The following is a 17,628-nucleotide window of genomic DNA, read 5'->3' as shown; positions in this document are numbered from 1 at the left end:
TGGAATGCAAAACTGTGAGTAAGGGGAGACTCCTGTACTTTCTAGCTTATAAAATGTACACAGACTTTGCTTTTTTAAAAAAATTTATTGATTGATTTTAGAGAGAGAGAGAGAAGGGGGTGGAGAGAGAAACATCAATGTATTATTCCACTTACTTACGCATTCATTGGTCGATTCTTGTATGTGCCCTGATAGAGGATTGAACCCACAACCTTAGCATGTCAGGATGATGCTCTAATCAACTGAGCTACCCAGCCAGTTGATCAGAATATTGTTTTGTTTGCTTTTGCTTACTATGCCATTTGCAACTTCTATCTGTTTCTACAAACTGCACATTTCTCATTGCCAACCTGTCAACAAATCACTTACAGTCTTAAGGCTGTTTTTCTATGTTTATTTTCTCTAATATTATCTGCCATATATGAATATATACTCATAATTCACTCTCCAGTCTTCCCACACCAGATAGTCTTGCTTGAAAAACTTGTCTTATTTCCATAGACCAGAGTTCTCAAAACCACGCGGTATAGGCAGAATTTTGATTTAGCCCCCAACATTCATGTCTGCCTGCTGTACACACCCTATATACAGCCCGCTGCTGGGTATGTTCAAGTTACGGCAAAGGGATTTTGCAAATGTAATCAGGGTAGGAAGTCATTTCAACATGTTTTAATCAGAAAAAAATGTTTTCTAAAAGGGTCTCTGACTTAATCAGGTGGGTATCCTTAAAAACGAAGAGATTCAAAACCTACGTGGGATTCTCCTGCTGGTCTCCAAAACACAAACTGGCCACAAATTAGGAAACTGAGCTCTAGAAGCTGAGAGCAGGCCCTGGCCAACACCTTGTGAGAAAAATGGAAACCTCAGTCCTACAACTGCGAGGAACTGAATTCTGCCAAAAGCCATGTGATCTTGGAAAATGACCCTGAGCTCAAAACCACAGCTTGGCCAAATCCTCAGTTTCAGCCTTTTGAGACCCCGTGCAGAAGATCTAGCCATGCTGTGACAGGACCTTTGATCTAGAGAATTGTGAGATAATAAATTCCTCTTGTTTTAAACCACCAAGTTTGTACCAGGAAATTACAAATGGAAATTTGTTATACAATATGTGTTACACATGCCCAGATGAAATCTGGAAATCTAAATATTTTGATCCTTCGTGTTCTTTAAATCAGTCAGTAACCACACACATGCCCCCTAAACAATTAATATTAATTAATGAATTAATTAAACAGAAAAGAAAGCCCTATTGACATTCCATGTCTCTGCTCCAAAATGTTAGCTCTCAACATATTTTATCAGTGGACTCCTGTACATAAATAGTGCGGGCAACTAAATCAAAATAAGCAGCTTGGGATGGAGCATAAAAAGTGATATTAAAAATGACAATTATTGAAAAATCTTAAAAGCACTACCTGTATATTTGCCTGGGAATCAATCATGTCAAATATGAAGACATAGACAGAGAAAAACTTAAATTGCAGTGTCAATCTTCCTGCCTATTTCATTTCACTGTACTGAGATGTAGCCTCACCGTATCTAGCAGGCTTGCCAAGTTCCGTGTCTCTTCTTGGACATAAAGCATGGCTACTACAATTAGTCACCCTAGGAGATTCAAATTCTGTTTCTATTATTTTTGCTACTAAATAGTTGTTTGCAGGAAGAAAGAAAAAATGATGGTGAAATATATTGTCTTGCCACCTCTATAATTTTTTTTCTTTCTTTTTAGATGTAAACCCAGTAACTTCTGTGCCAATAATTTCAGCCGTTCTCTGCTTAATAAAGCACAGCTAAAGGTAAAATTATTTGTTTTTCTCTTTCAAATACATCCAGAAAATATATTAAAATGTTATCGCTAAATAATTTCCCCTACGGCAATGTGAAATAGACCTTTTCCTGCCATTTGATGCCATTAATGGATTGCCAAAAGCCACAGCATTGAATACAAGATATAACACACACTGCACCAATGCCCAGTTCCATTTGAAGGTCGCCAACAGGAACTCTTGACAATAATAACTCAAATCAAAATGTGTTGCCTTGAAATTCCTTTTCAAATTTTTTTAAATTTCTGCCAGATTCCCCTTCATCTGCCCTTTACTTTTCTCTTACACATTACAGACATTAAGTACTCTGCTGGCCAACGTGGTTTGAATTAATTGGCCTCATGCCTGTCAGCAAATATTTGGTCTTAGCTATTGTAATTATGGAAGCCAGTATAAAAACTCAGTCTGGATTCTAACGTAGAAAGTTATTTCTACAACTTTTGATCGATGGATTATTACATTTATGATTAGACTAGGTGAGATAGGGAGTGGACAGAGGTTTCCTAATTACCTTGTTGCAGAAAAGCATTAGAAACCACATAACGGTCACATAGAAAGACCATTAATATTCCCAAAGTGAATTCTATGAAAACATGTCATACTTGTTCAATCTGAAAAGTGAAGGAACGATTCATAGCAGTTGAATGTCAAAATATATAACAGCTTCCCCATAAGGCACTTTGGTGTGGGAAAATCCTGCACATGTTCATCACGTACTCATATACTGTAAAATAAATGCTTTCCTGATTCAAAATGGGTGACAGCCTTGTACAATTTTGGCAGAAATAATTTTCTTCTATCTTTTATGAACGGCTTCTGCATTATGTCAGTTCTCTTAATGAGCAGTGCAAAATGTCAAACTCTGAAAGGAAAAGAAACACATTTATATATTGTTAGCTTAGCAATGAATTCAGACTCACAAGGCAAAAATATTATAACTTAAACCTAACTTACAATGGCCAAACTAGATTTTCAGAAAAGGAATGGAAATGTCTGATTGCATATTCACAGGAGCAATCAGCTAGCCAGAGAGTAAAAAAGACATTTCCTAATGTCCAAAGGCATGCTGTCTGTTTCCTGGGATGTGTTCCATGCCTTAGGTCACCATAATCATGTTGCTGGCCCTGTCCCTGACCTCCTACTGCATATTACCTTTCCTGTTAGTATTTAAATCTAAAGCACACCTGCCTAAGTGCCTAAAACTTACGCTAAATGCCTGCACAATACAGCTAAATGGGCTGAATGCAACCCAACGTAGAACCTTCCAAACATGTGTTTGAAATGCACTAATAGAAGTATTTTTATGCAAAAATGACAGAAAATGCAATAGAAAAGAAGCCCTCTAACAAAGCCATAGCCAGATGGTGTCCTTTATCGGGGGCCAGCTCATATTTCGGAGCTTTTGAAAATGTCACAGCTTATTGCTGCTGATCTAGATTTGCATCCTAAATTCGGGAAAACCCTTATCATGTGAATGTTATGATATTTGTCTTATTATCTATCATTTGGAAAATGCCTTTAATTTTTTCGAAAAAAATTTATAAATTTTTGTACAAAAAATGTATGTTCATCATGGAAAAATAGGAAGCAATGTGAGAAAAATGTAAAAGTAAAATATTACTGATCATGCTATTGTGTATATTTTGCTTTGTTTCATTTTATGCAGTTAGATAAGTTTGTTAGAGAGCTTATAAAAATGAAGTTGAACTAGAGAGAATTTTTTAAAACTTTCTCATTAAACTGAAAGTTACATGTGACCATTTTTCCCATATCAAAAAATAAATATATTTAAATTAACATTTTAAATAGTTGGGTACTATTCCACTTTAAGATGATCATGTAATTTATTTACCAGGACAAAACTGTAAGCTGCTTTTTGTTATGTTTTAGATTTCTAACAATCCTACAATAAATATTCTTATACAAATAACTTTTTTCTCTTGTTAAAATGTTTGCTTCGAGTAAATGCTTAGTAAATCCACCGAGCCAAAGTGTATTTGTAAGTCTAATAGCACATATTACCATCACCTGTAAATGTTGCATTCATTAAAAGATCCAAAGAGATTGTAAGAGTTCTTATTGACACAAAGCCTCAGAAACACTAGGCCAGTGGTCGGCAAACTGCGGCTCGCAAGCCACATGCGGCTCTTTGGCCCCTTGAGTGTGGCTCTTCCACAAAATACCATGTGCAGGCGCGCATGTACAGTGCGATTGAAACTTCGTGGCCAATGCGCAGAAGTCGGTATTTTGTGGAAGAGTCACACTCAAGGGGCCAAAGAGCCGCATGTGGCTCGCGAGCCGCAGTTTGCCTACCACTGCCTTCCCTAGACCATCTCATCGGGGCATGTTAAAAAACAAACAGACCCCAAATTGTAGGTACTTATGCTAAGCCACCAAATGAAGATCTAACTTAATTACATTTTGGCGCTCCCAGAAATGGAGTCTTACACCAAGAATCTTAAAACCCGCTCAGCATTACTTAGACATCTACCTGATAGACCTCTGTCATCCCCTAGAGCAGGGCTGGGAGACCTTTTCCTGCCAAGGGCCATTTGGATATTTATAACATCCTTCGAGGGCCATACAACATTATCAACTTAAAAATTAGGCTGCTGTATTTCGCCAAACATTTAATTAACTCACAGGCCTTATACAGCCAGCGGGCCGGACATTCCCCACCCCTGCCCTCGCAATAACCAATTCACTTTTTCACTCGTATCACTTCCTTGTTCCTGTCCCCTTGTGCATATAAAGCTTTCATTTTGTACAGAGGCTCTGAGTTTTTTTCTGTTTTCTAGACTGGATGCCGCCTATTTCATGAATCTTTAAATAAAGCCAAGAAGATCTTTAAAACTTACTCAGTTGAATTTTGTTTTCAACAGGCAAAGAGTGGTAACTGTTATTTTTAATTTTTTTGTTTAGTAATGTGACTAAATATTTTCACATATTTTGACTAAATTTTATGTATGTATTGACTGTTCATATCACTTTGTATTTCTCTATTAGAGTATTTGTCTTTTACATGTTGACTTATAGGTATTTTTATTATTACTTCTCTGCTTTACATTTTTTTAATTTTTTTAAATGTTTATTTATTTATTTATTTTTGCTGTTGTTAACTGTCACCTGAGGATATTTTCTCCATTGATTTTTTTAGAGAGAGTGGAAGGGACGGGGGAGGGGGAGAGGAAGAGAGAGACAAACATTGATGTGAAAATGACACATCATTTGCTTACCTCCTGCAGGCACCCCAACCGGGGCCAGGGATCAAACCTGTAACCTAGGTATGTGCCCTTTACTGGGAATTAGTTTTGTTTTGTTTTTTAATTTTCTATATAATAATTTTGGTTGTGTTTTATATATTATTTATATACCCTTTCTTTTATGGTTTCTTTTTGTTCTATTTGTAACTTTAGATCTTTTCACAAGCCAAGTTTATAAAATTATAAACTATATTTTCTTCTCAGATTCATTTTTTTTTAATCAGTTATTCCAACACCTTTCTTTCTTCAGTGATTTAAGATGTACTCTCTATTATATACCAAATACCTATATTTACTTGGATGATTTTCCACCATAATATTTGGAACCATATTTAACTAAGTGTGTTAATGTCAACCAAAATGATCAGTTCCATAATTCAACATTTGTTGGTGAGCTGAGGTGGAGATTTTGCTTTGGGTGACACAAATATGTTAATATCTTTCAGTCATTTAAAAATGTCAGCACATATACTAAAACTGGAACGATTCAGAAAAGATCAATATGGCCCCTAGGTAAGGATGGCATGCAAATTTGCAAAGCGTTCCATATATTTTCTGTAATACAGTCAACAATTAAAATAATTAATTAATTAATTAAAAATGTAAATAGAATGTCTTTGCATTTATATCCTTGCCAATCCAAATAACACCCAGACTATGATATTGTGTATCTAGTCAATTAAGCAAAACCTAGAGTTGGCTAAGGTTTAAGATCGAAAAAATATATCCAATTCACTTTGCTCATTTAGTCACCCAACAACTTTTCTAACCTCTGGGAATGAAATACAAAAATCAAAAATTAAACTAAACAAACAAACAAATAAAAAAAATTTAAAAGCAATATACCCTGTCCTTGTGAGGTTTACTTTCTAAGCATAAGTGGGTATAAATGTGTTTTTGACAGGAGGGTATGGAGAACGGAAAATAAAATATATAGGTAATAGAATATGTGACTATGAAGACAAAGAAAGCAGAATAGCAATTTGACATGTGCGTTGGCAGGCTGTAGAGGGTGGGAGGTGCTACATTCAATATACTGGCCAGGGATCCTATGGAAAATATCCAAAATGAGGTGAAGGGACCACCCTATAGCTGTTTGTGAGAGAATTTTGCAGGCAAAGGTAAGAGCAGATGCAAAGACTCTGGCCCCTAAAATGTCTGCAGTAGCTAAGCAAAAGGGAAAGCATTAGGAAATGAGGCTCAAGGGTTTGGTGTGTGTAGGAATTGCACCAATTGGGAAGGCTATAGACCATGGTGAGGTTTTCAATTTAACACAGATCATCACTTAAGCATCATCTATCTATAAATATGCCTACTAATTTTGACCAATTTACATTAAGTTTTTTTCAACACTAAAAATTAAGTAATTCTGTCACTGTTAAAGACACCATCTGCAAATGTTATTCAGTAAAAATAAAAAAAAAATTACTGATGATAAATAACATACATCCAAATGGTGAGCATTATTTACAGTTGTGTTTTCAGCAGCTATAAGTAACGAGGCCATAAATAACTCCTTTTTTCTTCCAACACAGACTGTAAATTCTTAGCCCTATCTCGAGTTTGACTTACACTTCCAAAGCTTGTTTCTTTTCAGACATATAATTTCTATTGCCTCCAATACATACGATTTTATAAAGCCACCATCTGTAATAAAACTGCCATAAGGGTGATTTTTTATCCTAATTCATAGTACCATATCATAGCTACATCATTTATTTTATATGTATTTGTATTCAAAAATTAAGCCTGTAGAAATTTTAGTCCATATTTCAGTCAACTAAATTTTTCATCATGAAGATTTCCACACGTCTATGGCCTATGATAATTCGTATATTTCATATTAAAAAATATATTTCATATACATATGAAATGGCACTTTTCACTTTATTTGTTCAACAGACATTTTGTTAATACTATAAAAATGTAGGAAAATTCTTTACTACCACTGAGAAGTAATATTTTATTTTTCTTGAAATAAATTATACTTTCTTTCTTATGCCCACTTTGAAACATATACAAGCAAAGACTCTCTCCAGTTTAAGAAAAAGGGGGGCCTGGTATGATGTCACATCATAGAAAGTAATACTTGAGCTTAGGGTCAGAAGGACAGAGGGGAGCACATGACAGAGACACTCTGGAACATGAGCATCACATCTGAGAGTGGAGGCTGCTACGACTCACCAATTACTTGCATTCAGGAATGCATGTTCATTTTGCCACATCTTCCAACTTGCCAAAAATGCCAGAAATCTGTATTTTTCAATGAAATGTACCAATGAAAAATATCTGAATGAATTCTTTTCAGAACATTACATAGGTTTGACAAACTATACAAGCTATGTTCAGCTTCTTAGCAATCACTTTATGATGTTCACCTCAAAATAATATCCATTTGATAAGATTTACAGGACGAGAAATTAAAGGGAAGACAAGAAAGGCAGTGTTCAAAAATAAAACCCAGAAGACAATTTCCTAAGTGAAGAAAGGTACAACTATAAAAAGCCCTGAATTTTAGGAACAAAATGAAAATAATAATAAAAACAAAACCTACACCCAAACACTGAACAAATATGAAGAAAAAGTAATAATAAAAAGCTCCCAGTGGATTGAGCTCTCAACCTGGGCAAGTGCTCTTGACTGGAATCTAACCCAGGACCCTTCAGTCCACAGGCCAATGCTCTATTCACTGAGCCAAACCAGCTACGGAGAGAAAGAAGCTTTTAATCTAGAATTCTATACCCAGCAAAAGCATTATTTTTAGAAAAGAGGCCTCAGGAATGTTACCCCAAATTTATTAATTCTAATGGCAAAATCTCAACATCACTAAGCACCAAGGAAATGCAAATCAAAACTACAGTGAGATAACATCTCACACTTTTCAGAATGGCTAGTATCAGAAAAAAAAGAAAAAGAAAAAGAAACAACGTGTTGGCGAGCATGTGGAGAAAAGAGAACCCTTGTGCAGTATTGGTGGAAATTTTAATTTACATATTGAGGTTTCTCAAAAAATTAAAAATAGAACTACTTTATGATCCAGCAGTTCCACCTCTGAGTATATATACAATAGAAATTTAAATAGGGTCTCGGAGAGATACCTATAATCTTATGTTTATGAAGCATTATTCACAATAAACTAAGATATGGAAACTGCCTAAGTGTTCATCAATGGATGACTAAATAAAAATGTAGTGGAATGGAATGGAATGGAATGGAATGGAATGGAATGGAATGGAATGGAATGGAAAATTTAGCCATGAGAAAGAAGGAAATCCTGCCTTTTGTGACAACATGGATGGACTTCGAGGACATTATGTTAAGTAAAATAAGAAAGACAGAGAAAGATGAATGCTGCATGGAATCTCTCATATATGGAACCTGAAAAAAAAAAGTCTATCTAGTAGAAACAAAGTACAAAAGTGGTTGCCATGGGCTAGAGGGGAAAAGGAAGGGAAAATAGAAAGAAGTTGATAAAAGTATTCAGAATTTCAGATATAAGATCAATATGGTCTGAGGATCTAATATAAAACACGGTGACTATAGTTGATGGCACTGTATTGTGTAACTGAAATTTACTACAAAATAGGATTTAATTGTTCTTACACACAAAAATAGATAAATATGTGAGGTGATAGATTTGTTAACTAACTAGATAAGGGAACTTTTTATAATGTATACATTTATCAAATAATATTGTACAATTTATCTTACAGTTTTATTGTCAATTGTGCCTCAATAAGGCTGATTTTTTTTTTCAAAAAATGAAATATGAGAAGCAGCATTTTCATTTTAAGGAGAATCCTTGTCTGAATAGAAACCTCAATTTACTTTCTAGTGCTCAAGTTTCTTAGAAACAACTTTTTTAAAAAAATATATTTTATTGGTTTTTTTATAGAGAGGAAGGGAGAGGGATAGAGAGTTAGAAACATCGATCAGCTGCCTCCTGCACACTCCCTACCGGGGATGTGCCCACAACCAAGGTACATGCCCTTGATTGGAATCAAACCTGGGACCCTTGAGTCCACAGGCCGACACTCTATCCACTGAGCCAAACTGGTTAGGGCTAGAAACAACTTTTAAATGATGGCCTTATCAACAATTGCACTAGCAAAATGACAATGAAGAAAAGAGAAATTCTTGTTTTAATACTTGTCTCTGGACCTTTAAAAAGGTGCTAGTTTTGCCTGAACCAAGTGAGCTGGAAGGCCAGATAATGGTACACACACATCTGCTATCTTTGTTACCACAGGTCTCAGCTTCATTGCTAAGCTTGTATGAACAGTATAGGTAGTGGGAACAGAATAGTTAGAGAGACATCCTTCTGCCTATAAAACTAGTACACTGCTCAGAAGTATCACTTCCATAACTAAAAGCATTCAGCTTGGCCACTTCTTTTGAACAAAGGCTAACCTCATTCCACAAGCATCCACAGTTGCTCCCAAGCAATATCTCCATTTTTGTTCTACTATTTTCCAAACATTGCTTCAATTATCCTGCATGTCAAAAATATTAGTCTTCTCAGCATACTAGAACATGTCTGATAACTTCCCATGGGGCTATATTTGCTTTTAAACATAACTTGAGCTGAAAAGCCTTCTCTAAAATATGAGATATTACTTCATCTTCAAGACACAGCTCAAAGGCTATCACCTCATTGAAACCCAGTGTGCAAGTGTACTTACAAGACTCATGTCTTTAATGGGTCTCTCAGCATATTGGGAGCATTTAAATGACATTCACTTTAGGAATGTGCCTCTCTTTCTCTCTCTCTCTCTCTCTCTCTCTCTCTCTCTCTCTCTATTTTACTATATTCAATGAGACAAATATGTACAAAATAAATAAACGTACATGGGCTACATAGAGTTTAGTGATATTCCACATTCATTAATTCATTTATTTAGCAAAACTTAATGAACACCTACTATATGTCAAACACTTTTCTAGGCTCTAGGGATATAGGAATAAACAAGGTTAGTGGATACAGACAATAAACCTATATATAACAGATTTTTAGGTGATGGTAAGTGCTATGAAGACTAAGAGGATAAAGAGTTTCAGGGGTTACTGTTTGGGTAAAACGGTCATTGATCTCCTTTCCAAAGAGAAGACAAACGCAAAAAGATCTGATTTCTTCAGGCTGGTTACCTCTGTCAAGTCTATTTCAACAAAGTTATCTTTTGGTGTAGTTACCAGTATTGGAAACATTTTATACTTAAACGTTCTAGTCAAGATCAGGCTTAGTATTCAATTACTTTTTTTAGAATTTTAAAAAATTAAATATATTAGGGTGACAATGTTTAATAAAAGTATATGGGTTTCAAGTGTACAATTCTATTCAATGAGCTATTTAATTCTTGTGAAAGAAAAGAACTCCATAAAATCTAGAGTCTTCAGCACTTTCAAACCAGATGCCTAGTTTTGTAATTACTTTTTTATTCTTCACATGCAGATTTACCTAGTGGGAACATTTTTGCTTCTATTTTTCTATCTCTGAAATCTGAAGCATCTTTAGAATCATTCTCAGCCAGGGACAGCCATGACATATTCATTGCCACGCACGTACAAACTTGTCACAGCTTTTCATATTGTCACCACTTTGAATTATGTGTACTGTTGATAGTTCATGTATTGAATTTAATTGCCATTTCATGTTAGCTTCAAAAAGATTACACTCTGCTTCTGCTTTAAAATGAAATGTTGTGTTTTTACCCATATGTGCTCAGAAACAAAACAAGCAGGGCATACATGTGAAGCAAATATTGGAGGAACGGCGTGCTCTCATCCACACGGTCTCTCATCTCCCAGCAGGCTAGGGGGTGCTTGTTCACATGGTAGCAGAAAATGTAAAGAGAGAAAGGAGAAGTGCAGAAGTCCTCTTGAGGACTAGGCTCCCAACTGGTACAGTGTCACTTTCACCCAAGCTGGTGACAAGACCAAGGCATATATGCAAGGGGCAGGGAAATCGACCCTTTCCCTTGATAGCGAGAGTAGTGGAGGACTGAGACTTCTTTACAAGAAATCTACCCAGGATCACATACCACCATCACAACCAAATGCAAAAACAAACAAAAAATCTGGCAATTCCCTTTAATAAATGAAAGAAATCTCCAAAGCTCCCAAAGTTGAAGTGACTAACTCATGTCATTCAGGTGTTGCATAGGACTGTCATTAAGTTACATGCATTGATTGGTTAGAAACTTCTCACTTTGATCAAAACCTGCATAACTGCGGTTGGCAAGTGATTCAACTGATGCAGATAGAAGCTGAAGTTGTAGCCCATAGCCTTTCCTGACAGAATATTGACATGCCTCAAAATTATGCTCTCAATAGTAAAACTGTTAAAGGTTTCAAGATCGAGAAAAGATTACATATGTTTTATGTTCAGGGATCTAGAAGAGCTCTTTCAATAAATATAAATATTTTAAGTATAAGAGCAATTTTCTATGATTTAACTGGTAGTTATTTATTTTTTTGTGGTACAAAAAAATAACAACATATTTTAATTAATGATGTATTAAATTTTCTTGGGGGGAATAAAAAAAAGACACTCAAAGTATTCACCTGCTTGATCTGCTCCTAACTACCATTATGGATATACTCATCACATATTCAAGACATAATAAAGGTTTTGCATTTTAGGTATGAAATTAGATAGCATACTTGCACATGACTATTTATTTCTTCTTACAACATGGGTTCCTAAACTTCAGTGAGTTTGAGAATCAATCTGGCATTAGGCCCTTAGGGGATGGGGAGAGGGGAATCCAGGAATCTACATTTTGAACTAGTTACTCAAGTCACACCCCAGGAAACACACTTGAGAAAGATTGACTTATACATTTTTCCCTTAAACTAGGTGGAATATAATGTTTTAATAATGATTTTTAAAAGGTTTAAAATACTAATATGAAAGATACACATCAACTTTCCACTTACTTTCCACTTGGAGGAAATAGGATTAATGAAAAGGAAAAAGAGACATTTTAACTGTGTGATGTTTTATTTCCCTTAAAAATGATTTGTTTCAAACATTAAAAGAGTAAGTCTGCCTGGTGTTTATGAATACAACAACCTGTTACCCACGCCCACCAACCTACCTATAGCCCTCATTGTATGCTCCATGGTCTGTACAGTTATATGCAAAAATGATGGCAAAATGCTGTCTTTTTAAAAGATATGTGTGGTATATACAATAGTATTACAGTTTTCTATTACTCTCTAGATATTTTTTAAACTTACATAATTTTTTAAAAGTTAGCATTTATCAATAAATGCACTTTTATTCATTTATCCACCTTTAGTAGGTGGATCTATATGAAATAGCCAAGAATTAATCATTTTGGATCTATAGAAACAGCAATTTCATGTGGTTCTACCTAGTACATACAATGAGGGAATCTTTATCCTAGCGAGTCAAATTTTCTGATATCTTATATAATCAATATCTTGTTAAACTTAGCTTGAAAATAAAAAGGATTTGCTCAAGATTCACTTAATCATATTGTTGTCATAACCCTGCACTAAATTTAATATCTAACCAAACTTTACAATTTAATATAAATGGAGTGTACAATTTGCATAAACACTGAAGATACTTTTTTTTTTCTAACACAGAGAGAAGGCTAATATTGTCTGGCAGGCTTCATTGTTGTCAATGGATTTCTTGCATGTGTTGTCGAGAACAGATGTTCAGTATTTCTTAATGTCTGCCCATTGTAGTTACTGTATTACTAATCTTGGAGAGTTTTGATTATATGTAAACTTTACAATTTCATTCTTATATTCTTTCCTTATTGTGTGTACTTTTAATTTTTTTGTTCTGTATTTTTTTAGCCTTAGTTTGTTTGTTTTCCTGGAGTTCACAACTATTCACTCAGTACCTACTATGAACCAGTTCCTGTGCTGGGCACTAGGGATACAAAGTTGAATAAGAAACAGCTTTCACAGAGCAGATGCGATGACTGTCTGTGGGCTAGTACTTCCTGCTTCACTGTAAGGGCTCACTATGCTGGGTGTGGCTCATTCTATGCCCAGCTGGGCTCCCACAAGAATTACTTATGTCTCTGGTCCTCACTGCATTCTCCCTCTCTGTATTTTCATTTCACAGAGGATTTTCTGAGAGTCCTTTGGCTGTTTTCCCTTCAGACTCAATTCGAATCCACACACTGGCTGCCCAGGCTGTCAGAATGCGACTACAAAACACATTAACATGAACTCTTAACAAAGGGACTGGGTCTATACCTACCAAGTAGGGAATGCCAAACACTGAGAGGGAGGGATGGGCCTTCTGGGGAAGTGTGCCAGGAAAAAAGCACAGGATGGCTCTGTGAACATCCTGATCACTGGGTCACTCCCAAGCAGTGGCTTGCAACTTTAAGGAACCTCAGAATCACCCAGAGGCTATCAAAGCACTGATAACTGGGCCCAACAGGGAGTTTCTGAGTCAGTGGGTTTGGGGCAGGACTGAGAATTTGTATTTCTACTCTTCCTTGTGGGAGAACCCTTGCTGTAGAACCTCCTGAAATTGTTGTGAAGAAGAAAGAAATGGCCACTTTTGCACTTTAAGTATGGAGATTTTTTGCTTTTAAGTTTCTAGTATGAGTGATTTTCAGACTTACCGTTTTCTCTAAATCATTTTTTACAAGTATTTAAACAACTGAAAAATTTACTCAGTGCAATGAAATAAAATCAGGAGGCTTCATTTTCTGTATCAGTAAAACAGTATGAGTTGGGTTTTTGCTTTATCTGTCTGTTTGTTGTGAACTTTTCCAAAGACTAAGCTCTCATTCTAAGACTTGTTGATTATTTTCAAGTAAAAATTACACAAATGTGATACAATGAAAGTGCTAAATGGTAACTGAATTTTACTTCTCTCTTGGGTGAACGGTAAGTAACTTTATATGATTCTTTTAGACTTGGTAGAAGTATCTTTCGAAAACAAGGCTTCACTGAGAATATGACTTTAAAGTGGAAAACTAAAAAAAGTAAGAGCAGAAGTTGCTAAGATGTCTAGGAGAAGATCATTCCATGTCCATAGAATAACGAAATGAAAATCTCTGAGACAAGAACTTGACCTAGGGGTTCAAAGACAGAGAGCTAGGGGAAGAGTTTGTAAAAGATGAAAACAGAGAAGTATGGGGGAAATTCAGATTGTGTATATTAGAAGCTACTATGATACCCTTTTACTCTTAAATATGAGAAGGGTTTTGAGCATGGGAGTGACATGATTTGTTTAAAGAATCACTCTGGTTGTTGTTAAGCAGTAGTAAGCAGGGAGTTATTAGGAAGTTATTACCATAATTCAAATTAGAAATATTGGCAGTTTGTACTAAGGGGATAGTAGGGGAGGTTGACATAAGTAGTTAGATGGCAAAGGTGAGCCAATAAGATTTGCTGACAGAGGTGGTGTGATGCAGGGGATAGAAAGAAGTCAAGGATAACTCCAGGAAGTTGGCATAAGGAACAAGAAAGATTGGAGCTGCCATTTCTGGGGCTGTGGAGGACAACCCTACAGAAGGAGCAAGTTTGTGGGTGGAGATCTGGGTTCAGTTTGGGACATATTAGATTTAAGAATGTTTGTGAGATATCTATGTGAAGATGATGATTAAGCAGTTGGATACATAAGACTGGGGTTAGGGAAGACGTTTAGGCTAGTGGGAGGTGGGTGGAATGTGGGTGTCTTCAGCATAGCAATGATTTTTAAAGCAAAGGGATTGGAGGGTATCAAGAGAGTCAGTGCAAATAGAAAAGATAAGAGACCCAGATGGCCACTCCCTGGGGCATTTTAGTGTTTAGCACTGTGTAGATGAGAAAGGGGGAGTGAAGTGGGGAAAGGGTGTAGTTTTGAGGTGAGAGGATAACCAGGAAAGTGAGATGTCCTGGAAACTGAGAAGGTCATGTTTCAATGAAGGGAGAGTGGTCAACTGTGAAAAATGCTGCTCATTATACAGTAAGACAAGCAGTAGTTTAATGACCTGGAGGTCAGTCATGCCCTCCATAAGCAATTATTAAAAAACATTTTCCTAAATCAAAGGCTAAAACTTAAATATGCCAAACATCACTATAAAACTGATAAGCTCATAGCAACTTTCAAAAGCATAATTTAATAATGCTAATTATTCAATTAAATATTTGACAAAATTTCTTAAATACTTTCTAAATGTTCAGCATCATACAAATAGAGCCATAATTTTTAAATCTCTCTTTGAAATCTATCTCTTTCTGAGCTACTACTTCTTTTTTTAAATTTCTTTTGAATAAATTTATATTTTTTATATTTTGAGTAAGAATCTTCCAGTGCTCTATTATTATATTCTGTGAAAATTTGTCTTTAAAAATACCTAAGATCTCTTTCTAAAGAAATGAAAGGTCAGTGTAAGAGAGTTTTTGTTGATTTTACCATTTCATTAACTCCTAAAATTTTGCTGTTAAAAGAAAAGTACATTTCTAAATTAAACTATAACAGTGACTTGTGCAGTTTTATTCCTAAAAGAAACCATTTTATGTCAAGGTACAATGATGACAAACACATATTTGTAAAGAGGTCATTAAAGATTTTCTAAGCCACCTCACAGGATGGACACTCTACAAAGAGTTCAGCTATTACCCCTAAATAACTAAGGGTCCTTTCTCCCAAATTTGCTCAGAGCTGAGGGGTTTCCCAGGATGCAAGACTGCCAGTGCTAATAAAGGTACAGACTTGGGAAAACCAAATGGTTGGTAACTCACCCCCAAGATGTCACCACCACCTCTGGGTACCTTCTCCCACCTGATTATACAACAACTAGAGGCCCAGTGCACAAAATTCGTGCACTGGTAGGGTCCCTAGTGGCTGCTGGCTGCTGGCCGGATACTCCCTCCCTTCCCCCAGCCACCTGCTGTGGCCGGGGCCTGCCTCCCTTCCCCCGGACAGGCCCACCCCTGGTCGAACTCCTGGACGACCTCCCAGATGTCCTCTTGGTCAAGGGGACAATTTGCATACTATGCTTTTATTATAGAGGATGATTAAGAAGTACTGGGTTGAGATGTAGAGGACCAGGACTTGAATATTGACTTAGTCTCTTGCTTATTAAATGACATGGACAAATTACTTTATCCCTAGAATTAAATGAAAAACTGATTATAAATGTCAGGCATCAGGTATGGCAGAGAATAGATGCTCAAAAAGTGTTAGCTATTTTTATTATGGGGTAAGTTGCAGTGACAAAACTTTTTTTTTTTCATAAGGAAGTTAAGGCTACTTCTGCTCCTAAGCTGGAAACAAATAATGAAAACCAACTACTAAAAAAATAAACTAAAATTTCAAATTTTCATTTAAATGAAATGGGAAAAAATATAGAATCTAAATATGTGAAAGATGGAACTGAAAACATTATTAACAGAAGTTTTAAACTAGCTTTATAAGTGCAGGAACTGGGAATGAGATGTTGTGCAAACAGAAATTCATTGGGAAAAAAATCAAAATTTGGAATCGAGTTGCAATACCTAATCAAGACCTAGAATCATAGAAAGGATATCATCTGATAAACTGCCTCATTTATATATGAGGAAACTGAAGCCCAGAGAGATTAACTGATTTTTTCAAAGATATCCAATCAACTAATAATGAAGTCTAGCTTCCCAGGGGCAGTGGCCAACCAGTACTGCCTTTCTGTCCCTGCATCCTTTTGTGCCTTTTAAGTTCCGGTCACATAATAGGCACCAAATACATATATGTTGACTGACTCACTCACTGACAGAATGAAATGATAAATAAATGAATAAATCAGTGAGTTAATAAATGAATAAGTGCACGATAGAAACCAGAGGAAAACAAAGGTTTCTCTATTTTCAGCCCAGAGTTTTCCATTTTATCCCTACTCTGTACCCAACATTCACTCAAAACTCTTTTTTTAAAATATGTTTCTGCTTTATTTCTCTCCACACTTCTCTTGAGTCAGGGTACAGAACACAAAGAGTAGTGTGAAAATAAACACATTTAGCGGGAGATAGGCTTTCTACTATGAACGGAGAGTAACACTGAAAAACATATTTGCTAGAGTGTTGATAAATGAAAGAAAAACTGTTCAAATAAGTTTAGGATTCACTGACAAGAGGGACTCCCCACTGTGTTGATTTACTTTACCAAATGTCTTATGTAGCTACTAGATTCAGTCCATTTATCTAGTCCTCCATAGCTATGCTCAATACAGACTCTTTTTCAAGAAAAAGACTTCTGTGCAAACCCCCTGCATGATTTTTTCCTCGGTTTAAAAGAGCTTATTAATGGAAAAGTAAATTTAGAAATCAGTTCTTGTTCTGGATAAAAGCCTACACTATAAGCCAAAGGCAGATTCATTCTTCAGTGTGCCTAAGTATACCTGTGTGGATTGAAAAAGTTGAGAGTGAATTACTATTGCTCATGCAGAAGAGAGAAAAATTAAATGGGGGGCTTTTTAAAGAAAATGGAAACTAATAGAAACACCAGATTTACAAAGTTGCTGTTCTGCTTCAGACATTCTTTAGTGACTCTTAAGTCTTAAAGCAAAGATTCCCCTATT

Source organism: Myotis brandtii, unplaced genomic scaffold (assembly GCF_000412655.1).
Source record: "Myotis brandtii unplaced genomic scaffold, ASM41265v1 scaffold123, whole genome shotgun sequence".
Lineage (NCBI taxonomy): Eukaryota > Metazoa > Chordata > Mammalia > Chiroptera > Vespertilionidae > Myotis > Myotis brandtii.
The sequence above is the reverse complement of the archived record's forward strand: the minus strand, read 5'-3'. Positions refer to the sequence as shown.